At 36.3% G+C, this 10107-nt stretch overlaps 1 pseudogene; it reads right to left on the bottom strand.

The window, feature by feature from the left end:
• Positions 1-6533: 6533 nt before the first annotated feature.
• Positions 6534-6652, bottom strand: LOC114473873 (uncharacterized; annotated as a pseudogene).
• Positions 6653-10107: the final 3455 nt, after the last annotated feature.

Raw genomic sequence — 10107 nt, 5'->3', positions numbered from 1 at the left:
CTGCCAGTATAAATCACAGCCTGCTGGCATCACAGGACAATGAATGCATCAGCTTCTGCATGTAATAATGAGTGTCAGCAAATGTCTCAACACTGTGTTGACTGACAGGCTGAAGGCAGGGCTGGACTGGGACTAAAATTCAGCCCTGGCATTGTGTGTCCAGACCAGACCAGCCCACTACATTATCAGTGACACCACGTAAAAGCTGTTATTAAGTCTAATGCTCAACATGTGGCTCTCCATGAATTCATTTTAAGTAATATTCCCCCAGAAAACCTTCAAATGGGGAAACTTTTAACCTCTTTTTACTCATTTCCTTTGGCCATTTTGCCACATCCTTTGTCCCATTTTTGAGCCTTTTCAAAAAGTTCTGACACTTTTTACAGACTAGCTACCTTTTGCCAACAAATATCCCTTTTTTTCTATTTTTTGTCCATTTCTTTTTGACACTTTTATCCAATTTTTGTAATTTCTTTTATTTTTTTGGCCACTTTTCATCTAAATTGCTAATTTTTGTCCAATAAATATCACTTGCTTCCTTTTTCCCCAACATTGTGCCTCTTTACCATTAAATACCAGCTGGTTCCTCTTTATTTGCCCATTTTTGGCCACTCTTGTCACTTTTCGCTCTTTTCTTGCCACTGTTAAACCATTTATGGCCACCTGTGCATACGTAAGTCCATGTTTGTGGACCGGAAAGGTCCCGCATTGGGTCGACGGCCCACCAGGACGACGCCCGGTACACCAGATGGCCAGTCCACCCTTGGCTGAAGGTTGTCCTACTTCAATCAAACATGGGGGATACAGTATAACAATATCTATAAAAATTTAAATTAGCCAATTGGATGCTGAGAGTAGAACATGAGATTTACTGCTAAAGGGTGTTAAAAACAGTGAACATAGTTGTTATTGGTTGGTGCCACTAGTCCAGGAAAGACTGAGCCAGAAGGTTATTTGTCACTTGTTTTTTGCAATAATTGTCAATGATAATATTTTCCAGATGCCATGGTTAAAAAGTGTAACAATAACTTCTTAATGCTTTATACTCTATAGGAAAATGATAATAAAATCCTTTAAGTAGGATCAATGATGTATTGCAATCAGGGACAAGATTTGAGTAATCAAACCAAAACCCTGAACAAAATAAAATTGTATAAAATTTAAAATAAATGTTGGGAAGACTTTAAAACAAAAAATAAATAATCAATTGCTAAATTGTAATTGCATAATTGGTTTAAAACCAAGTCCAGGAGACATTGTGAATTGGGTTCCTGGAAAGTCAATGTTTCACAGTCTAATCATAGACTTTCCAGAATTTATTTCCAAGAAAAAGGTTGACTTTGATCACTGAGGGTGAAAAAGAGATTTAGTGCCCTGTCAGTCAGGATCAGCCCGAACTGCGGAGCTCTTCACCTGACAACAACACTATCGTCATCAAATAAAGTATCTGCAGTGATAGAATAGAAAACTGGTGGAGACCAACAATACAACCATGAAATGTCAGGATGGATATCATCAACACTGGATTGAGAGAACTGCTTTACTTTCACACATATTCAGTTGTTATTGCTAAAGTCACTTGCTTTGGTCCCCCTCAGATTGTGAAATATCACCACAGATTACTGTATATTAAAGGTTATGAAACATGAAAGTGCAAGAAAGATAAGTCATGAGAATTTTTCTGTTTCACGTTTCTCCCAAAATTGGATTAGATGTGACAGGATGTGTAAAATGCTTCTTTGGTCATGCAAGACTCATTGTATAAAACATTCATAACAGCTGAGACATTTACTATGTATATCTATATAAAAAAAACATGATGATTTGTTGTTTCTAGTCACCCCCCCCCACCCCATGAATGAATAAAAATAGTTAAAAAAATTTCCCGTCTATATACACAGTGTGTACACATTATTTACTTGAAATATCAAAACAAAACAATGACGACACAACAAATTATTGAAAAAATAAAAATAAAAATACAACCTATTTTAAAATTTAGAATGATGCACTATAATACAATATAACACTTACAGGTATAGTGCAAATATCTCGAGGGAACAATAACAAAAAAATGGTGAAAAATCCAAAAGCAATGCAACACAGTGAAATCAAAAGTTAAAATAAGATATAAAAGTTTCAGTACAAGGACATTTCCTGTTTGGTTTTACTAGTCAGTAACACAAATCTTAAAACCAAAAAACACAATGTGCAAACAACACACAACTCTGATAATCCCTCCCAGTCTCCTCCTCTGGAAGTGCACGAAGTAGCGCACGAGCGCTGAACGTGCACACGCACAGGTTGACAGTCTGAAGTTGCAACCAAGCATCTCTTTATAGCTTTTGCGTAATTTTAAAGACATGAGATTTATTAGCATAGATTAGCAACATTACGTCACTTGAGCCTATTTGTGGCCATCTGTGTAAAGGTTCCATGGTATTATTCTGGTTTTCTTTCACAATTTCATTGAGATATGAAGTCACCTGAACTTCTATTTTCATTAAAACATCCACAAAAAGTGGAATAATTTTTTTGAAAAAAAAATAAAACCAGCAAGGCTGTAAAAGTAATGGATTACTACAAGTACCGGTACTCACGTTACTGTAATTGAGTTGCTTTTATGGGTATGGGTATATTTTTAAATCATTAATAAGTAATTCATTACATTTCTACACCCAACCATTACTGACTTAATTTTTTTTGTTTTTGTTTTAAATACATCACATCATAGCCGACCAATCAAATTAAACGTAATGCATTGTGCCAAAACAGCATTGAATAGAGGTTATTTTCTCAGTTTTAGATTTCATAATTGTAGCTATGCTTAGAGCCAGATATTTTTTTTAATTTTGAATTTAATCTAATTAATATATATATATAACCCAGACTCCATAGCTTCATACTCACACATACAGTATATTAGACTACTGTGTGCCTCTAATACTCACAGATGTATCTACCTGACCACTTGTAATGAGATTCATAACCATCAAAATGAAGATAACCAGGGTCACCTCAAAAACAAACAAATGGGAGCCATGTTTTCACAACGTGGCAGAAATTCAATCTAAACCCAACGGTGTGGAAAGAAAATCTGGTGAAAAAAACCCAAAAAACTCATCAGTGATCGCTCAACCAAAACAAACCACTGTCAAAAATTCATTTAGGATTATTGATTGCTTTCATAATTGTCCAAGTAAGGCTCTAGATTGAAATTCAATTTTTTTTTTTATTTTTAACAAAGACAGATTTCGGCTGAGCAGAATCTAAACAATCACTTCTGATTCCGATTTTAAGATCAATGTTATTCTAAATATTAGAAACAATGATAATTAATAAATGTAAAGATTTAAAAACCAGAAATGACTGTCCTTGAATTCATACATTAGTTTGCTCAGAAAACTTTATGCTTTTACCAAAATGAAATCTAAACACCCTGATACTGTTTGTCTTTAAGTATTTACAAAGAGGTGACAGTTGACACATGTAAACGCACATACCGACACTGCAGGATGAGCTGCTCTTGTTAGGCCACTGTAAAGGTGGTAATCCAAATGTCAGGACAGAGGATGGATCTTTTAATCTTCCCTGTTTGTGCAGTCCTCCCTCTTTATTTTTTTAGAGGTCACCTTCGTACCCATCTTCCACTGAGAGACCTTACGAGCAATTTTAATCACATGGTAGTTGTTTTTATTGGTCACCCATGTGTTGGGCAAGAGTAAAAATGCATGGGTTTACATTAAGATCTGCATGAAGCTCTGTACACGCATGAGGATTTTCTAAATTTGAAGAGATATTTTTTGTTTCAAACAACTCATTATTATGTGGCACAAAAGTAACGAATACTTTAGTACAACTAACACTGCCTCTCTCGCTCCCTTCTTTGTCCTGTCCTCCCTGAAGCTCTTTACCTTTTTATTCTTCATTAGTCCTTTTGGTGACGCTGATCAGTGATCGCAGGTGTAATTGGCAAAAAGACACCAGCAGATAATGCAGACTGTAATACGCAGCGATTCAGGAATATATGATCAGAAGGCATCGTCATATTTTGCATTCTAAGTCAGCTGCGGCTCAGTCTACTCGCCTGAGACTAATTTGCTCCTGGTCCTCTCCGTCTTTGCAGAAACTCCAGTTTGTGTAAGGATTTAATAGTGTATGAAGAGAGGTGAGGTGTCGTTTTGTCAAACTAAGTTACCATAAAACATGATTAAAAAGACTTTGAATAGAGTTTCGTTTTTTCAGCCTCGTCATTGGTGAGCTTTGCTGCAAATGAGCGTCTTCTCCTTCAGCGATGTGACACTGAGGATATTTGGGCCGAGTCTGCAGCAAGTTGGACTGTGTCAGTGACTGTTCACCCAGTGACTGCAGAATCAATTACCTGTTGCTGAGGCAGATGGTGCACTTTCTCATTAGCAACTATTTTCTGGCGTCTTGACGAAAAATTCATCAAGTCGCTTCAGGGTGAATCTGACTTTAATTCATGTCTTCGCACACGCTCTGTGAGGGCTTAAAGGCAACCACTGGATTACTTAAAGCTGCTCTTAGAATTTTTACATCAATACATATTCAAGTGATGTATTAAAATATAATGAGGACATCAATTGCTGTACTCTTCTGAATATATTGACTGCCTGGGGCATGTCTGGACTGACTAAATAGGTAATAGTTAAAGGCAAGAATGTCATTGGTCAACACGCACGCACACGCACACGCACACCTATTTTCTGTCAAAACAGTCTGGGGATAAAGATTGATGTCAGAAAAGGTTCTTGTGTGTTGCATTTTTAAAGACCTCACCTAACCACTCAACGTAATATGTACGCTGTGTTTACACAAAGCCCCGAAAAGACAGGAATCTATATTCGTGACTGAGTGCCCCACATTTCAGGTTAAGTTTTTTGGAAAAAATACAATTCTGAATATAATGTACATAATATACAAATATTTTAAGTGCCATAAAATACAGTGACTGTACAAAATATATATGAATTCATTTGTTGTTCTTCTAAAAACACAAGTTATTTCTTGGCGCAGATATTGAAAGTAAAAGTGAAATGTAACAGAAGGCGGCTGCCGGCCTGATTTTATCATGACTTTACAACATTTAACATGTGTTGATGCAAATTTTTGTTGTCAACATTATCAATAATATTACTAATCAATTTTGCATTATTGTATGTTTAAATTACACACATTGTGGTTGGTGCAAATCTAGAGACGGTCTATATATTTAATTCTATTTTTTCTTCTGACCCCCCCCCCCCCCCACTCACCTGTCAACAGCCAGATTGATGTGTAGCCCTCCCTTTAACTCGAGTTCTCCACATTGATCTGGGTCTGTGTCTGGCGCATCCTTTCAGAACCAGGGAGGGACATGAACAAAATGCTTGAAGCTGATTGGGCGAAGCGCCTGTCCACTATCATTGGTTTTAGTCAATCACATGGTAACAAATGATGATGTTATCATCGACATGCGCCGCAGAGACGCTGCTACAACAGCAACATGGCTTCACTGGTGAAAACGTTGGGATAGAAATGCTGCAGCCATTATGTCGTTGAGTGACTTTTGCCGTTTTTGCAACATGATTATGCGAGTCAAGGGCACCTTAACCATCCTCCTGCGTTGACATTTTTCTATTTTGATTTGGAGCTATGCTAATAGCAGTAGCACAGCTAGTTTGTCTCCCCGCAACTGCGCATGCGCCAGTTTTGCTTTGGCACTTCTGCCTTCGTCACGCCCGGATATCCCGCCCTAAACCACAACACTGCCTCATGACTTGTTCTATCCATTTCAGTTCGGACTGAAATAGGCAAAGGCTGGAACAAGATGGATTCTGGTGTTTGTGAACAACAGGAGAATCCATCTTGCAGGCAAGGTTACCCCCCTGCCCATCACCCCCCGGCAGGAATCTCAAACTCCACCTGTGGCGCCGGCTGCCATCGTGTCCTGGACTTTGACGAGTTCTTCAGCTGTGGCATCCTGAAATGGTGAGGAATTAAATAAGGACACACTCCGAACACTTTCAAGCTCTGTTGCACGCCAAAAGGGATCAGCACGGGGAGAAAGGAATGTTTACGTGCTGCTACGCACTCTACAAGTATGATTGCACTCGCTCGGCGTTATTACGAGCCCTCTCCAGTCAGGTTGAGCTTCGTTGCAAGTGTCACGAATGATGCAGATTTGACATTCGCAACTCGTCGCGGCTATGTGTAACAGTAGCATTCGAAAGCAGTGTAACATTCTTATGGAATGAAGTGGTAAAGTTTTGACAATGACGGCATGGTGATGTGATGTTGAACGCTCCTCCTCAATGCTTGAAAGTCTTGTGCCCACTCTTCATTGGGGAGTTCTCCGTGTGCTTGGAAATGTTTTCTGGGTGTTCAACAATAGGAGTGTATATGATTGTCTCTATGTGATATTTCTATGTCTGATGTCGGCTGGGATCGATTCCAGAGAATGAACTTCACAAAACTAAAAAAAGTGTCTTGCCCAAGGACACAATAACAAATACCACTGGAGTGACTGTCCCCCCCACTGGCACCTGGATTTCACAGCGGTCTCCCATCCAACTACTAACCAGGCCCACACCTGCTTAGCTTCCGAGATCTAACGAGAATCGGGCAATGACAGGCTGGTATGGCCAATATGTCTGGTTTACTGACAAAAATGGTTTGCTGGCATCTCTATGCATTTCCTCTTGATGTGCTTTATGAATTCAATGTTAACATTGAGAGTATGTGTGTTGTTTTTGTGATCAATTTAAAAACAGTTAGATCCCAAACTGCAAAAACCTTAAGAGGTTTTCTGGCTTTTAATAAATCTTTAATTAAGTGGAGATAATGGATAAGTCAAGGACACATAAATGAATTGATAGCAAGAGATGGGACTAGAATTGAATGTAAAATAGATAATGGATATTTAGATGCAATTGAATCCGTTTGATTGATATCACTAAGACAGTTAGAGTAATACTTAACGGAAAGGATTTTACCATTGGATAATTAAAGATAACTGGTCTACTTGAATCTGTCTTCATTGACTATAGACTGTCACTTGTTGTTGTCAACAGTTGCTCAGGTCCATTTGGTGAAAGACAGAAATAAATAATTCACCAATTATAAACCGAGCCTCAGCTTTCACATCAAACAACGGAACTGTCATTGTGATTCCTGGAGGACAGAGCATTAGAGCTCCAATACTCCATCCAGCTTTGCTTCTAATAACCATTTACTCTCAGTGCCAGTAGAACAGGGCTGACATACCAACAGCCTGACAGGTGGAAAACAGCAAGGAAGGAAACTCTGTGTTCATTAGGAAAAGCCGCGAGATCCATAGAAACACCCGGAGAGAATAACAGGAGACAATGAGCTCGTTCTTCAGTTTCTAAAAGTTCTTCCTCACAACACGATTGCTTCCCTGCAGGGTTTGGTTCAATTATTATTTCAATCGCGTAATTGATAATGCATTACAATTATGACACATTTATTATTGTATTTGTAATTTAAAAAAATCTACTGCTGTCACAATTGAATTGTAAATGACTTTAGAAAATTGCCAAGAAAATGCCATAAAAATTGTAAATTGTAATTTAACGCAAAACTGGGCAACCATGTTACAGTTCTATGAACGGTTCTACACATCTGTATGTTTCATAACAATAATTAAAATGTTTCATATCAAGCTTTCCCACATTTTACTTTTTTAGAAAAAATGATATCTAGGGGTATACTGAAACCAAAAAGGTTCAGACACCCACACTAATATTATTAAAACCTATATTTTCATTGATTCGGAAGCCTCACAAGGTAACCAATAGATTGGATAGAAATTATATGATAATCATTTTTAGTGTATTTTATAGTTGATTTAGGACATGTTATCATAAGAGATGCTAACAGAAAGCTAACATAAGAGGAATTAGGTTATTATTATTCTTATTATTCTTATTATTCTTATTATTCTTATTATTATTATTATTATTATTATTATTATTATTATTATTATTATTTTTATTATTATTATTGTGTTATGTATTTCAGGCTCAGTAATTGTGATTAATTGTAACTGAACTTTAGTAACTGAAAACGTAATTGTAATTGACTTTCTGGGGATAAAAGTAATTGTAAATTTGATTGTAATTGGAAAAAATGTTAGTCACTGTAATCATAATGAAGTTGTAATTGAACATGGATAATTAAAAACGGAATTGTAATTTTAAAAATGTATTTGACCCCAACCCTGCTTCCCAGCAGTCACATCAATTCAAGAACTACAATACATACATTTAAATTATTTAGTTTGGAGCATGGAGGAATCCTTTTGGTATAACTGAAGGCAGATGTTTACTGGTGAAATCCCTTTAGCTTCTTCCATTTTATTATATCCGAATCACATCAGAGCTGAATGTGTGTGTGAGATTTAATAGTATTTTATTGCTCCTCACAACAGCAGTATAGGATATATGATCAATAATTCTTTTACCAGCAGGTTATTGGATTTGAGCAGCTGCATTTGAGGTCTGTTTTCATAAGCCGTTGCATCCGAACAATAAAAGATGAAGTTGGAGTCTGAACAGTAAGTGCACACTAAGCACACACTTTTGGTCACAAATGCGTATAAGTTATCTGGATTTTCTGATGAAATGAAAACTAATAGGCGGATCTTCCCTTTGGCGTTTTTGTGCCCATCTAATCCTTTGATAAAATGCAATGCTGCACCTGACTGTGAGAAATGTGCAGCCTTTAGGTGTAAATAATCCTCTTTTCATCATCCGATGACATGGAAAACAGGTGTAATCTATACACAGGGGTCTACAGTATATGATCAACAGACTGTGCTGATACATGGGGAGAATAATCCGATTTGGCAGTATATATGCAGAGGTGTAAAGAGTACTAATATATCCTACTCAATTACACTGGAAGTACTGTTACTTGATTGAAATTGTACTCAAGGACGAGTACAGGTTAGTCATACATAAAATACTCAAGTATAAGTAAAAGTTACGAGTTACTTTCACCCCCCACGTTTATTTTTGGCAATAAATCTTGCCACGGTTCCCTTGCATACAGTAAACATCTCATGTATAAACTTAAAAAGGAACTTCTGTACAAAATAAAAGGTTTGTTAAAATGTACAATTATTTTCTAAATAAAATAACACCAATAAATTCAATTCAATATTTAAAAAAAAAAAATCTCAGGCTCTAAGTAGTGTATAGTTTAATTTATGAAGTCTAAAACTAAGAAAATGACCTCCATCCAATGCGGTTTTGGCGCCGTGCATTACGTTTAATCTGGTTGGTCGGCTATTTGATTTTGATAGATTTTGATTACATTTTTATTTCGAACATGAACACAACAGCGGTGTATTTACCACAATGAGAAAATAGTCATAATAATTGAAAAATCAGAAATAAAAAAAAAAAGCAAAGAGAGAATAAATGGTTACAAAATTCTGCACGTGAAGCCTGTACATGTTCGAAATAAAGTAGGAGGAAGTATAAACTTATATGATCCTACCCATTGTAAAATCTACTTCTATATTTTCTTTCTATACATTAATCTTCTCCAGTTCTGGGTCACTGCTTCTAAGGTCGGTATCTGAGTGGATTTTATGCGTACAATATATTTTTAAAATTTTTCTGACAAAATGTACTTTCTGTATTTGTATTGCATTACTATTGGGTTTTTTTTCTTTCTATTATGAATTTTATAATTTCATAGCGCTTTGAGATGACTTTTGTTGTAATTAGCACTATATAAATAAAAATTAATTGAATTATTATTTCAATTATTTGTAATATTTTTGCTCCTTATCTTTCATTTGCACATTTTCTTTGTATAGTCTTGCTCCTTTTTTCTGCGTGTGTATAATTATTCTAATTAGTGTTTTTTATTTAATATGCTGCTTTTTGCCGTTCCAATTACCCCTCAAGGTTTAATAAAGTATTTTCTGATTCTGATTATTATAAAGATTGATATAGGTGGACAAAAAATACACGACTGCGATGTGATGGATTTGATAATTTGATATGATATACGTGATCGATGTTAATATGTACATATAATACAAACTCAGTGGAGGCAAAAATAACCCACGGT

This window comes from Gouania willdenowi, chromosome 12 (assembly GCF_900634775.1).
Source record: "Gouania willdenowi chromosome 12, fGouWil2.1, whole genome shotgun sequence".
Classification (NCBI taxonomy): Eukaryota; Metazoa; Chordata; class Actinopteri; order Blenniiformes; family Gobiesocidae; genus Gouania; species Gouania willdenowi.
The sequence above is the reverse complement of the archived record's forward strand: the minus strand, read 5'-3'. Positions and strand labels throughout refer to the sequence as shown.